Raw genomic sequence first — 16,140 nt, 5'->3', positions numbered from 1 at the left:
AAGAAGAGCTGCCTGGTAGTGATTTAACCTTATGTTCACCACACCTCAGGCAAGCTAGGGTTAGGGGCAAGGTGATCTCTGCGGGGATCCCCCTATTTGGGGGTCCCTTTAGGGGATCTCTGCAGTAGGTTCCTTTAGTTCGGGGGCCCTGGAGGGGGGCTGGCCCTCGGATGGACTTTGGTGCAACCTCCTTAAGGCGTTATCCCCTTGGCCCACCACGAGGTCCACCACTGGGGCGGGATTTCGGCGGGGGTGGGAATCGTGTCGCGCCGGTCAGGGGCCGTTGGCAGTGGCCCCCCGGAGATTCTACGGCCCGCGATAGGCCGAGTGGCCGCCCAGTGTCGGCGGGTCCTGCCGCCGTATATTACACCAGGTCCATACCAGCAGGACCTGGCTCTGGCGGCAGCCTGCGGCCTCCACGGGGGACGTGGGGGGATCTGACCCTGGGGGGGGGGGGGGTGTGCACGGTGGCCTGGCCCGCGATCGGGTCCCACTGATCCGTGGGCGGGCCTGTGCCATGGGGGCACGCTTTCCCTCCGCACCGGCCGCTGTAACGGTCCGCCATGGCCGGCACGGAGAAGAAGCCCCCCTGCGCATGCGCTGGGATGACGCCAGCACATGTTGGTGGTCCCGTGCCTGTGCCAACTCGTGCTGGCCAGAGGCGCTTCGACGCAGGTTGGCACGGCGCCAACCCTGCCGGCGCTGGCCTAGCCCCTGAAGGTGCAGAGTGTTCAAGCCACTCCTCGGTACCAGTATGGCTCGCCCCGCCGGTTAGGGGAGAATCCCGCCCCTGTAGTGAATCCCACCCACATGATTCCCAGCCCAGTAGATGGATGAATCACGAGGGCCGGGAGAATCTGGTACCCGAGCTGCTCAGTAGATGCAAATGGGTCATTAAACCCTATTTGCATCCATTTACATTCTCCCACAGGCGTGTGGGCGTGTACCCAGATCCCACCACCAGCCAGGAGAGCATTGCGATCGGATTGGCACCCGCCGCCGATCCCGATATTTCCCGGAAGCCCGATTGGGAATCCCGATTCCGGCAGCGGGCACAGAGAATCCAACCCAGAGTTACATGCAGTTCACCTCTATCCAGGGGATATTTTAAGATCAAGTTGAATTTGTCTGAAGAAAAAGCATTTCTTATCCACTCTTAGTGTAAATATTTAAAAAATCTCTTCCTTAATTATGTTTGTGATATCATGGGCGGGATTTTATTGGCCATGCGCCACAGGCTGGGGGCAGGATTCTATCTTCCTGATGCTTGTTAAGGAGATTCCCCACTGTAACCACCCTATGGGAAATCCGCTGGCGAATAGCAAAGTGAATTGCAAAGGCGGAGAATTCCGGTCTTTATGTCTGTTCACTCTTAAAACTAATTAATCTTTAGTGGAAAAACACGATTATCCTAATCATAATTCTTCACAGCTCCAGCAGGACTTTCCAACTCCAGTGGGGAAAATACATGTAACTTCTCAAATCTTTTCGCACCTTTAATTTCTCCATCCCTTAAATGGCATTTTCCTTCATTAATGGGATGGGGGTGTCAGTTACTGGGCCAGCATTTATTGCCCACCCTTATTGCCCTTCAACTGAATGGCTTGCTAGGCCATTTAAGAGGGCATTTATGAGTCACCCACATTGCTGTGGATCTGGAGTCACATGTAGTCCAGACTGGGTAAGGCTGGCACATCCTAAAGGGCATCAGTGAACCAAGGCCGGGCTTCTCCCTTTTGGAGACTAAGTCCCCACGCCTGCTGGAAAACGGGCGATAATCACTCTGGACTTTTCCCTCGAACGTCTGGGGTGATTCTCTGTTTTCCGGAGGGCTCACAGGGCCCCGCCGTGTGTCCTGCAGCTCTGGCTGCCGGCGGGGCTCTGCTGTCCTGATCATACGGCTGCGCATGTGCATGGCGGTCGCAAGCAGTTCCGCGTATGCGCACGGCAGCCCACTTTGGCGTGGGCGCCACCGACATAGCGGACCCACACAGTGGGCCTGTGCGGAGTAAGTTAGGTCCCCCCCAGATCGCGATGGCCTGCCGATCAGTGGCCGCTGATCACAGGCCTGGCCGCCGCTGAGGCCCTTCCCCCCCGGAGTCAGATTCCCCCCGCCCCCTCCAGGACTGCCACCGCAGCCGCGGGTCTGAGCTCCCACCGGGTGTCACCAAATGTGAACCATGCCGGCAGGAAATCTGCCAGTCGGCCTTGGAAAATCGCCACAGGAATCTCTTTCAATGGTCCCTGACTGGCGCCACGTCGACCATGCGCGCGGGACTGGCGGATCTGTGGACAATCGCGGAAGCGATGGTTGCGCCTGAATTCCAGCGGGAACGGCTATTCTTCGCCCCGCATCGGGCGCAATACAAGTGCGGAGGGTCGGAGAATCCCGACCCAGATTATTTTTTACCAGAATAATTTCATAGTCATCCACAGGATCTAATTCCAGATTTCTAAAATTGAATTCAAATTTCAGCACCTGTAATGGTGGGATTGAAACCCAAGCTCACAGAGCATTACCCTGAGTTTCTGGATTATTAGTCCAGTGACAATAGCAGCACAGCACTACCTCATCTTGGTGAATCCATGCTGCGTTAACCAGAAGTATGTAATATCTCTACTGAAGCAATGCACATTACCGTTCAGTTATACTTCATTATGAACTGTCATTTGTAGCCCTCTCTCTTCTAAGTCAGAATGTTATTGCTTTGAGTTATACTCCAGAGACCTGCACACAAATCAAAGTTGGCACTTTCAGTCCTGATTGATTGCAGCATTGGCAGAGGTGCCAACTTTCAGATGAAACATTAAACTGAACGCACCCTTAGGTGGACATAAAAGATCCCATGGCATTATTTTAAAGAACAGCTGAGTTCTCCCTGCTGTCAAGGCCAATATTTAGCTCTCAATTGACGTCGCTTTAAAATCAATCTCATCATGATCACATTAGTGTTTGCGGCTCAATAGGGTCGGCATTGCCTGTTGCATTTCCTGCAATGAAACAATGACGAAACTTTCAAAGTATTTGATTGGCTGTAAAGTGCATTGAAATGTCCTGAGGTCAAGAAAGGCACTATAGAAATGTGAGTACATTTGCCCTGTTTCCTCTACTCACCATGTTTGGCACCTTTCTGAGATTGACCATTTAGTGTCAAATTAAGGTCTATTTATTATTGGAAATGCTTGCTAACAATATGCTGAGTTCAGCATGTTTGAAAATCATTACAGATCAATTTACATCCTGTTACGACACCCTGAGCTAGGGGGAGGTCGATTCCAGTCCCACAGACCCCGAAGTCCCAATACAAGTGAATTAGCCAATAAATTGTATAGAAATCGCAAAATCTTTGGCCTCTTGATTGCTCGAGCCCACCAGGTTTGTACGTTGAACACAATAACTCTTAATTTATAATAGGAACAAAGTTGAAATATGCAATAATTATAGCAGAATAACAGCCAGCTAATCTATTAATAATAATAATAACCTTTTATTGTCACAAGTATGAAGTTCATAGAATTTACAGTGCAGGAGGCCATTCGGCCCATCGAGTCTGCACTGGAAGTTACTGTGAAAAGCCCCGAGTCGCCACATTCCAGCGCCTGTTCGGGTAAGCTAGTCCGGGAATTGAACCCGCGCTGCTGGTCTTGTTCTGCATCACAAACCAGCTGTCTAGCCTGCTGAGCTAAACCAGCCCTTATTCCCCCTCCCCCCTTTCTACCGTCCCATCCTCTACCAAAACACACCCAAGACAGACATACACAGAGGGAGGGGGAGGGATAAAATAAAAGGAATACTTGGTGATCGCAGTCACAAGTGTGATCCTCTGGCAGAACATTCATTCAGTGCTTCCAGGTTATAGGGTTTCCTCTGGGGGAGTCACTTAAATTTTTATTACCCTGGGCGTTCACTTAAAGGACAGCCGCAGACCAGTTTGAGTATTAAAACTCTCAGTCTCACCTTCTCCCCAGCTCCAGCCTGTGTTTTCAACTGAACTGTTTTCCAGTCTCACCTGAAGAAAAACAAGTTTCAGAGAAGCAACTTCCACAAGATTTTTGAAAGGTCTGCTAACATTTCAGGGAGAGATCCCTCCAGCTCTGCCTTCACAAATTAAACACTCAGGGTGGATAGAGAGGAAAAGCTAGCTGGATGATTTTTTCAGGAGAGAGCTCCAGCAGGCGTTTTGCTCTGTTATTGGATTTTAAAACTGAAAGCACCATGAATCCTCCTGGCTCTGAAGAACATTCTAGAATGTTCCACAGCAATCAGCATCGAGTACCAGCAAAGGCCCGGCAATTTAAACCTGCTATTTGGCCGCCAAAGTCCATCAAGATGTGTCATCCCTGATGTCATACTAAAAAGAAGTCTTACAACACCAGGTTAAAGTCCAACATGTTTGTTTCAAACACTAGCTTTCGGAGCACTACTCCTTCCTCAGGTGGCGACCTGAGCAGTGCTCCGAAAGCTAGAGTTTGAAACAAACATGTTGGACTTTAACCTGGTGTTGTAAGACTTCTTACTGTGCTCACCCCAGTCCAACGTCGGCATCACCACATCACGTCATACCGAAACATCATATCCAGCTTTCTCTTCGGGCCAAAGGTCAACCCTCAGTTTGCCAGCCACTCAAATTAAAGGTGAAGTCCATCTTAAAGACATAGGCTCATTAATTGTCCATATAAAAAAATTGAAATAGCAACATAATACAAATTTAAAAAAAAAACAGGGGACGAACAGGAATTAACAGGAGGATCCTTACAATCCCAGTAATATGACCAGGAACCAGGGGCGGAATTCTCTGACCCCCGGGGGTCGGAGAATCGCCCGGCATCGGCGTCAATCCCGCCCCCGCCATGGCCCGAATTCCTCACCGCCCGGGAATCGGCGGGGGCGGGAATCGCGCCGGTCCGCGGGCACCCCACGGCGAATCTCCGGCACGCGATTGGCCGAAGTCCCGCCGCATGAAAGACCAATCCCGCAGGCGGGAATCAAAACACCTCTGGTGCCGGCGGGATTTGTGGCGCGGGCGGGCTCCGGGGTTCTGGGGGGAGTGCGGGGTGATCTGACCCCGGGGGGTGCCCCCACGGTGGCCTGAACCGCGATCGGGGCCCACAGATCGGCGGGCGAGACTGTGCCATGGGGGCACTCCTTTTCTACCGCCCCGCCATGGCCTTTACCATGGTGGGGGCGGAAGAGAGCCGCTCCCCTGTGCATGCGCCGGTATGACGTCAGCAGCCGCTGACGCACCGGCGCATGCACGGACTTTCGCCGGCCGGCGAAGGCCTTTCGGCCCTAGATGGCGTGGCGCCAAAGGCCGTTCACGCCGGTCGGCGGAGTGGCAACCATTCCGGCGTGGGCCTAGCCCCTCAATGTGAGGGCTTGACCCCTAAAGGTGCGGAGAATTCCGCACCTTTGGGAGGCCCGACGCCGGAGTGGTTAACGCCACTCCAGTACGCCGGGCGCCCCGTCCCGCCGGGTAGGGGAGAATCCCGCCCCATATCACTCCGTGAGTTTAAAAAAATAAATAAATAGCTTAACAGGCCATGGATTTCCAAACCAGGTACCGCAGGCCCCTGGGGTCCAATTGGATACATCCAGGGGTTCCGCAGTAGGCCAGGCTGATATAGTATTTTTCGAATTTTATATGCAGCAGCTTGTCCTATCAGAAGCTAGCTTCTCCAAAAGAGAAAGTACTGGAAAGTTTCAGCCGGTCTGGCAGCATCTGGAGGGAGAGAACCAAGCTCTTTTCTCTCCCTACAGATGCTGCCAGACCTGCTGAGACTTTCCAGCATTTTCTTTCTTGGTTTCAGATTCCAGCATCTGCAGTAATTTACTTTTCTCGAAGCTAGCTTTTCCCATCATTGGTTGCTGCTCGGCTCACCAGTGATCCTATGAATAGCCAATGCAATGAGAATCCAGCCTCTGATTGGACAAGCTGGAAACAATGGGAAACAAAGTCCTCAAAGTTCCAGGTCAAGGCAAGAGTGAGGAAGAAAGTGGAATGTGGAGTGAGGTTGGCAGCGTCAATGGGGTGGGTGAGGGGTGGGGTGTGGGGTGAGGGGGGGGGGGGGTTGGGGGGGGGGTGGGAGAGAGGTGAGGGGATGGGGGGGTGGTGGGGGGGATGGGATGGATGGTGGTTGAAAGCAGGCAATGGGGGGGAAAAGAAATGGTTAATAGGGTGAAGTAGAAACTGGTCCTGGTGCGAGGTAGAAGGAGGTGTTTGTGAGCGAGAGGAGTGTGAGTGTGTTCACTTGCACTATGAGAATCCAACTCTCCAGCAGCTCTCCTAGTATTAAAACAAGTTTGCAAGAAAAAGAAGAAGCATCACTCCTCCCATTAAAAATGACAAAAAGGTAAAACTTGAGTGCCCCATTGAATAAGAGAACTTTCGAATTATAATAAACATGTGCATGTGAGAAATAGAAAATATTTTATAAATTTGGTTTTGTGTATTTATACCTATTGCACAAAAGCAACTTTTTGTGGATTGACACTTCACACATAACAATGTTTCTGAGGGATTCTGTCAGTTCTCATGGGTGGTCAAAAGGGTTCGGTGGGTGGAAAATTTTGGGAAACCATGGAACTGTTATATTACCTCGTGTAATATATGTTACTCATTTGCTTCTTACCAAGATGTATTCGACGTTCATGAACACTCGAAGTCTCCAATTAAAGCAAATTGTTTATTGAGTAACGTTAATAAATAAACTGTGAGTTTGTTCTCTCTTCAACAACTAAACTAGAGATTAAATTAACAAGATTAAATATATATTAACTATGATTAACAACACCTCTACTCTGAGCTATCTCTCGGTACCTCTGGTTACTAGTCGCGACAAACACGAAGAGGTGGGAACTCTGCTTGAGTCTGTCTTTTATACCCATCTGTAGTGCTGCCATCTAGTGATTACTTACCTGTTACTGTATATTAACCCTTTATATACATACAGATATGCAGATCACTGCAGTAACTAGGCTATCTTCTTCTCCACCTCCTCCACCATAATATTCCTCATACTTACCAACTTCAGTAAGTCATATTTACTGCAGGATTTTTACAACCATATCTTCTCTATCATTCTAGTCTCATGAAGCAGATTCGGAGACAGTGGTCATTGTATTTCCATTAACTCCGAGCATTAGAAAGGGTCAGATTATCACACCCACTCTGAGCAGCCACGCTGACAGCAATGAGCTGAAGATTGTAAGATGTTTGGGAGGTCAACCATGAGACTGTTGACAGAATTTAGTTTAAGTTAATGGAGTCCCTTCTGCTCTCTCCCATCGATTGACTCATATAATTGAATTCAAACCACAGCGACTGACTTGTGTGTAGGTCTAAGCTGGTTTATGGCAAACAAGGAGGCAGGCAAAATTGATTCTGATCAGCAGACTGATCTACGGTGAAATTACAACTCATCTTGAACCTATGAATTTTCAAAGGATGTAAACAATATGCAATAGCCCCCAGGGATTGAGCTAAGGAACACTGCCAAAAAAACTCCAAAGAAATGACTAAAGACTCTTGTGTAAACTGAATTACTATCGGCAATATTAGCAGTTGAATATTTCAAATGCTCTGACAAAGTTTGGAGAATATTCCTCTGCAAGTTTAGTCCACACAGTGAAGAAAAGAGAAGAATATCCGAATACAGCGTTAAGCATTCATCCACTATTTGCACAATCTTTGCAGGTTCAAAAATATAGACGGCTTTCAGGGAATTTTGAATTTGGGAATTTTCTCAAAATGAGCCATGTTACTATTTTCCCCCTCAAGAAAATTTGTGAACACATAGCATGCAGAATAAGCTACCTGGATTTCCTGGAGCTGCTTGTTTGTATTCCCACTAGTGCAATTATTGGTGTGAAAAGCATGTAAGGTGCGTGCATGTATCTCGACAACTTCAATTTATATCGTTCCTTTAATGTGATAAAATGTCCTAAGGCCTTTCACAAGCGTGTTATCAAACAATTTGTGACACCAAACCACCTAAGGAGAGAAGACGACCAAAAGCTTGGTCAAAGAGGCAGCACCTAAGGACTGTCTTGAGAAGCAGATTCAGGGAGTGTATTCCAGAGCTTAGGGCCCCAATGGTAGAGTAACTGAAAGTCAGGAATGCTGAAGGGACCAGAATTGGAGCAGCTCGTATATCTCGGATGGTAGCTCTACCAGAGGGAAGCTTCTGTGCAGCTTTTAGAGCAGGGGTGGGCAAACTACGGCCCGCGGGCCGCATGCGGCCCGCCAAAGGTATTTCTGCGGCCCACCAAGTCATTAAAAAAAAAAAAAAAAAAAAAAATATTTAAATTTTTTTTTTTTTTTTAATTTTTTTTAAGGTTAATGGGGTGGGGGGCTGTTTGGGTTACTTACTGGTATAGGGTGGATACGTTGACTTGAGTAGGGTGATCATTGCTCGGCACAACGTCGAGGGCCGAAGGGCCTGTTCTGTGCTGTTCTATGTTCTATATGAGGCGCCCAGAATCATAACCGGGTGAAGTAATTATTTTACTTAATATACTATGCGGCCCTTTGTGAATTGTGAATTTCTGAATGTGGCCCTTGCACGGAAAAGTTTGCCCACCCCTGTTTTAGAGAGACAGGTTAGTCTGCCATCCTTGATGATTTGGAAAAAACTAAGGGAAAGTGTGCACGGTTCGGTTCTTTCAAATCATTCCCTGATAACCTCATTGCAACATTTTCATTATACCAGGTACAAAACAAAATTATGGGACGGGATTCTCCATCGGCGGGATCCTCCGCTTCGCCAGAAGCGCACTCACGCCCGTGGATTTCCCGACAGCGTGGACGTGGCCACAATGGGAAACCCCATTGGCCGGCTGCCAGGATGGAGGATGAAGCTGCCGATGGGGGCATGGCACTCCAGAAACCAGGACTGGTGGGATAAAGAATCCCGCCCACGATCTGTGTAGCACCATCAATTTCACAGATTCAGAACTTCAAGCTTTCTCATGGAAACTGAAGACAGGACCGGCAGGTTCTTCGGCTGGGATATTCCACACCCATTCGCGGAGGACCGGAGCGGAAAATATCATCTAGAAAGTCATAAATCAACTTTGCATCACTGTAAAACCAGGTCGCGATTGTGCACTGTAGTTATCAATGGCGTGTTGTGTTTCCCACTGAGGCACATGGGAATGTGATTTCAATATATTTGCATCTCATTATAAGGACTCCTGGTTGGAACCCCCCCCCCCCCCCCCCCCTTCAAATCAGATAATTTAAGCACACAGGCATCAGTTAGAAAAATGGGAAGGATTTTCCGCAGCCCCGTGCCAAAACCGCAGTCCCCGGAGAATCGCTCGCATGTGATTTACGTGGTGCGGCTGGGGCCTATTGCCAGAGACCCTCCCAGCGATGCTCCGATCGCGACCGGCCGAATTCCCGACGGTGTGGTTCTAACCACGTCTGGCCGGTCGGGACTCATGCCCGGCGGCTAAGGGCTCAGTTCGCGGCTGCCCTAGTGGGGGGCGGGGGGGGTGCCTCATGGGCGGCCAGTGCGGCAATCGATGGGATAGATCGAGTGGCATGGGGCAGATCATTGGGACCTTCTTTGTTGGTCCAGGCCCGTCGGCTGAGGCCGCAATCGCGGGGCAGGTCATTGGGACATTCTTTGGTGGTCCACCGCCGTGCGCATCCGCGGACTCACAGCCGGACGTGCGGGGGCCTATATCCACAGCTGAAACTGTGAGAAGCACTCTGTGGCCCTGCTCGCCCCTTCAAGGTAGTGAATAGCTGTAAACTTTTTTATGGAAAGTCTGGCGTGGAACGCCAGTGTTTTTACACCGGCATGGGGACATAGCCCCATTTTTGGAAAATCCAGTACAATGTGTCTCACAACAATACGCAAGGGTTACGCACCTGCCGAACTGTACTTCGCTCCTGATTTCAAGGTTGGCTCACCTGCTTTGTATTACATTGCGTAGCGCTCACAGGAATCAGCACCAGCTTTCACAGGCAGCACCACATCACTTTCAGATGGGGTGTCACAGGTCTCTACCTACCAGACCAGCGGTAAGGCAGGGGTGGCTTTAAATGGACTGGAGGGCCAGAACCGTAGTGGGAAAGGGGGGCAACAGGCCTCAGTCATGGGTAGGGGCTGGAGGGAAAAGGTTGAATTGAGGTAGTGGGGATAATTAGCCTCGCGCATGGGGGGAGGGGGAGTTACACACCACGCACTGGCCATGATTTCAGGGGTGCGTACTATCCAACAAGGGAAAATAGCCCTTGAACACAATTTTACTGATGAGTCATTGACAGGGAGAGGTGCTTTGGAGACTTGTCTGCTACTTATTGATACCATACAGAGGAAGCCATCAAAAAGATGGTGGCTAGATTCATCGCTGTCTGCATTATCGCTTACAGGCAGGAGAGAAGAAGAAGAATACAGATGCACCTAGATAGCCAAAGGGATGAACAATACCCTCCATACCAAGGACCAGTAGGACCTCAACCTGATACAGGGGATGGAGCTTGCAGAGATGTGTGTCGGTGGCTCACAATACCCAGGGTGTACGGATATAGATTTGGCAGTTTTTAAAATTGAGCAGCAGTTTTTCCAAACGCTATAGGATTTTGTAGTCTGACAAAGATCCCATAACGGATCTGCTGGCTGTTGTTGAAAGGGGCCCTCTCTCTCCAAGCAGTCTTTCTAAGAATGCTCTACACAATAGTATAGCAAGTGCCCCTGTGTTTGCTAAATTTTTTAATAAGTCAGTTAACTTACTGTTAAAGTTGCATTAACTCTTTGAAGGTAAAATGTGGATGTTTACAATTACTGATTATGTCACTAGTGCCTTACATACAGCAGCACATAAAATTGCGACATGTTAACACTTGAGCTAGCTGGGGCAGCACGGTGGCACAGTGGTTAGCATTGTCGCCTACGGCGCTGAGGACCCGGGTTCGAATCCCGGCCCTGGGTCACTGTCCTTGTGGCGTTTGCACATTCTCCCCGTGTCTGCGTGGGTTTCACCCCCACAACCCAAAAGATGTGCAGGGTAGGTGGATTGGCCACGCTAAATTGCCCCTTAATTGGAAATAATAATTGGGTACTCTAAAATAAAATTTAAAACACTTGAGCTCGCTGGAACACACTGAGTAATTGAAGTTTGAAAGAGGGAAGAGTCTGTGGGAGAAACTGCTTTATAACTTGTCTGATTGTACACACAATAAACTTAATCATTAGTGTATAAGGGAAGGATCTTTTAAAATTTGGCATTGTTGATGCAAACTCAGCATGACTATTAAACGATTGTCAGTAATAAAGATAGATAGGTGTTCAATAGGTCCTTGTCCACATAGTTTCACAAGATGTCATCCTTGTTCTGCTGAAATAATTCAACACTGATAAATAACTGGCAACCATTTGCCTGTGGATAAACTGGAACTCCATATATTCAGACAAAAATGTCTTTAATTCATGAACTAGGAACCTGAGTTTATGATTGTAAACGCCTCTTGCACTTTCTCACAGATACGGCAGTGACAAATATAGAAGTGCCAAACCATGGCTTCTAACATAACAATCCATGCCTTGTAACATCGTAAGAGGGAGCTGCAGAGGTGCTCAGATGTTTTGTTTGAATTCCAGATACTGCAGTATGCTGCAGCCTGATTTCACTGATAATCTACAAAAAGGACTGCATTGACCCAAAACGCTTCTCATAGAGTCCTTGTGTATTTACCGCACAGATGGAGGCCATTCGTCCCATCAAGTCCATGCTGGCTCTCCATGGATCAATCCATTAATTCCCACGCCTCGTCGTCCTCAAGCTCTCGATCCTGCAGCCTTATTTCCTTTTGAGTGCTCACCCAATATTCTATTGAAATCACTGATTGTTTTCGGTTCCACCACTCTCTTGGGCGATAAGGTCCGATGTCATTATCACTGTTTTAAAAAGTTCTTCCTCACTTCATCTCTTGCCCAAAATCTTAAATCTGTGTTCCCTGGTCCTTTTGTTCTCAGCTTTATCCTTGTCTACCTTCTCCTTGTCACAATCTAGTACACCTCTGTCAGTTCTCCCCGCCATCTCCTTTTGCTTAAAGGAGACCAACCCCAGCTTTTTCAACCTAACTTTGTAACTAAAATCCTCCATCCCTGGAACCATTCTTGTAAGCCTCTTCTGCACCCTCTCGAGGGAGCCGATTGGGAAATTTGCAGGTGACTGGCTGAGTGGTGGACAGGGTAGAGGGTAGCTATAATGTCCAAAATGACACAGATGGGTTGGTGGAGTGGGCGGTAAAGTGGCAGATGGAATTCAACACAGAGAAATGTGAGGTCATGATTTTCAGGAGGTCAAGCAATTATATGGAGTGCACCATAAATGAGAATATACTAAGAGGGGTAGATTAAGTAAGAGATATTGGTGTACAAGTACTCAGATCCTGAAAGGAAGCAGTTCAGGTAGACAAGGTTGTAAAGAATGCTCAAAATGGAATGCTCTCCTTCATTGGTAGAAGTATAGAATATAAAACTAAGGATATAATGCTGAAATTGTATAAAACACAGGTGAGGTCACAACTGGAATATTGTGTGCAATTCTGTCTTCACATTGCAGGACGGATGTAATTGCTCTGGAGAGAATGCAGAGCAGGTTTACAAGAATGTTGCCAGGGCTAGAAAAGTGTGGCTCAGAGGAGAGATTGGATAGTTTGGGTTTATTTTCCTTGGAACAAAAAAGGCTGAGAGGTGACTTAATTGAAATTATGAGGGGAAGAGATAGAGTGGACAGAATAAAATTGTTTCCCTTGGTGGAGAATTCTAGAACCAGGTAACATAGATTCAAGATAAGTGGCAGAAGGTTTAGAGTGGACATGAGGGAGAACTTTTTTACGCAGAGGTTATTGGGAGCCTGGAATTCACTGCCCGAATTGGTGGTGGAGGCAGAGACCCTAAACTCTTTTTAAAAGTATCTGGATCTGCACCTTATGTTCTGTAAGATACAAAGCTTTGGACCAGATGCTGAAAGATGGGATTAGAAATGGCACCCGGGTGTCTGCTGGCTGGCATGGACAAGGTGGGTCAAATGACCCCCTTCTGTACTCTAACCTTTCTATGATTCTATGATACGAACTTCCCTGTTTTGTAAATGCCTCGATTTATGTAGACCTTTGCTAAGTGCTCTCTCAATGTGTCCTGCCACCTTCAAAGTTTGATGCATGTGTACCCTCAGTCCCTCTGTTCCTGCACACTCTTTAGAATTGTATCATTAAGCCTCGAATGCCACTCCCTGTCCCTTCTGTCAAAATGCATCATCCCACACTTCTCTGTATCAAATTCCATCTGTAACTTTATAGAATCCCTGTAGTGCAGAAGGAGGCCATACGGCCCATTGAGTCTGCACCGACCCTCTGAAGCAGCACCCCACATAGATCTACTCCCCCGTCCACCCCACCCTATCCCCGTAACCTAACCTACACATACCTGGACACTGAGGGGCAATTTATCATGGCTAATCCACCTAACCTGCACATCTTTGGACTGTGGGAGGAAACTGGAGCACGGGGAGGAAACCCACGCAGACACGGGGAGAACATGCAAACTCCACAGAGCCAGTCACCCAAGGCCGGAATTGAATCCATGTCCCTGGCGTTGTGAGGTTGTAGTGCTTGTTTTGTTATGCTCTTGATGTAGCATAAGCTGCTTCCTTAATGTGCATTCTGACAAAGGAAGGTTCAGACTTGGAGATAGCTTTAACATTTATTAAACTGTTAACAATTCTCCTACTTGGATTCGACTCTCCTTTAATCGTGCTATAGCTACTCAGACTACCTAACCAGTCTGCTACAATCCATGTGGTGGGTGTGATGTGTTTCAATCAACCCTGTGTACTCACTAAGTGTCTCCACTGGAAAGAGGAAGATCATGTGTGCTGTGTCCTTATATATGGATTGGCGTAATGCCCCCCTGTGGTAGTGTCACCTCTGTTTGTGTTGTGAATGCCCATTGGTTGTGTCCTATCTTACTGGCCTATTGGTTGAATGTCTGTGTGTCATGCCTCTGGTGCTCCCTCTAGTGTCTAGCTAGGTGTAGTGTGTTCACATTAACCCATTGTGTGTTTACAGTGTCCTGGTGTATTTACATTCACCCCTTGTGTATTTACAGTGATGCATATCACCACAGTGCTAACCACTGTGCCTGTCCTTTCTGAAATTTGTGGCAACTTCACTGTTTCCTTCACCCAAAGTTTGTTATCATTGACACAATTTGAAAGTTTACTCTGCAATCCAAAGTTCAAGTCAGTTATATATAGCAGAAAAAGAATGGTCGTAGCACTGGCCCTTGGGGAACAACACCATCTACCATTCCCCAGTCTGAAAAATTACCTTTTAACACTGTTAAGCCTTTCTTTTATCCAATTGAGCATTGGTCCTCATTTTCTGTGAGCCTGAAACTTGTTAACCAACCTTTTACATGCTTTCTTAAAATCCATGTAGGCACTAGCCACAGTATTCCCATCACCAACCTTCTCTGTTACTTCATCAAAGGATTCTATTGGATTAGTTAAGCATTATCTGATTTAAGGCATGGTTTACAAATCTGTGGCAGCTCCTCTTAATTAACTCAGACCTCTCCAAGTCCATGTTAATTTTTTCCCTGATTCCAGCTTTCAAAAGCTTAAGCACCACTGATATGAAATTAACCTGCATGTAGTTGCTAGGACTGTCCTTACATCCTTTCTTGAATAAGCATGTCACATTTGCAACTCTCTAATCTCCTGGCAGCTCCCCCATAGGTAGGGAAAATTGTAAGTTTGTCAAGCCCTTCCTCAAGCCATCCTGACCAGGTGACTTATGCACCCTAAGGTTACTCAGCCTTTCCAGTACCTTCTTCCTTTCGATTCTCACCCTATCCATTGCTTCAATTGCTTCTACTGATATTTTGTCAGATGCTTCTTCCTTTCTAAAGATGGATACAAAATACATCAGGAATTCTGGCTTTGTCCTGCGCTTCTAAGCATATACCACATTCCTTGTCTCTTCAGGGCCCACGCCACCCCTTACTACACACCAGTTCAGACAGCGAGCAGATTGAGGCAGTGATGATGGCTGCAGTACCTAGTGGCTTCTGTCCCTCCCAGTCCTGGTGCAGCGGCAGCTGGCAGACGCTACCTGCTGGGCTTGGTGCCTGTCAGTTTCTGCAATCTGGAGAACAGCGAGTGCATTAGGTGGTGATGACCCAGGAGGTGGTCCTTCCAGAACTGGAGGAAGGGCTGAGCTCTCAGAAGCAGGCCTCATTGGACACCCAGTTCGTGGCTGGCTCCAACTTGGGCTCGGCGGCAGCAACTGATGGAACAGTGATGGGAGTCAAGGCTGGATCTGAGCATATGTTGGAGAGGAAGCTGTACTCAATGTTGATGCAACAATCAAGAAAGCCCAACCACATCTCTATTACCCACGGAAGCTAAAGACATTTGGTATGTCTGCATCGACTCTCACAAACTTTTACAGATGTGCGATAGAGAGCATCCTATCCGGCTGCACACAGCTTGGTATGGCAACTGCTCGGCCCAAGATCACAAGAAACTGCCGACTGTGGTGAACTCAGCCCAACGCATCACACAAACCTGCCACCCCCATATTGATTCTGTATACACCTCCCGCTGCCTCAGGAAGGCAGACAGCATTATCAGAGACCCCTTCCACCCAGGCATTGCCTTCTTTCAGACCCTTCCATCAGGCAGAAGGTACAGAAGTCTGAAGACCTGCACATCCAGACATAGGAACAGCTTCTTCCCCACAGCTACAAGACTCCTCAACAACTCCCTCTCAGAATGATCTGTTCCCTGTAAGAACACTATTCATGACGCCCTATGCTGCGCTTGCTCATGTATTTGCTTTGTTTGGCCCCTTGTTCTGCACTGTAACTAATCACGGTTTGTTGATGTACCATTGGTCAATGTTCTCTTTTGATTATTCTTTTTGTCTACTATGTACGTACTATGTACGTTCCCTCGGCCGCAGAAAAATACTTTACACTGTACGTTGGTACATGTGACAATAAATCAAATCAGATCAAATCAAATGCTGTGTTGCATCATCTACTTAGGCCTGTTCAAAGTTTCAGTCGGCCAAAGCAATGTGATGGCCCACCAACTGAGGAAAAGGCAAGTTATTTTCC

The 16,140-nt window shown here is 47.8% G+C and overlaps 1 protein-coding gene across 1 annotated transcript in view; it reads right to left on the bottom strand.

Moving 5' to 3' along the window:
* Nucleotides 1-16,140, bottom strand: part of LOC119964903 (astrotactin-1-like) — a 3,158,558-nt gene that overhangs the window by 970,832 nt on the left and 2,171,586 nt on the right.

This window comes from Scyliorhinus canicula, chromosome 4, assembly GCF_902713615.1.
Source record: "Scyliorhinus canicula chromosome 4, sScyCan1.1, whole genome shotgun sequence".
Lineage (NCBI taxonomy): Eukaryota > Metazoa > Chordata > Chondrichthyes > Carcharhiniformes > Scyliorhinidae > Scyliorhinus > Scyliorhinus canicula.
The sequence above is the reverse complement of the archived record's forward strand: the minus strand, read 5'-3'. Positions and strand labels throughout refer to the sequence as shown.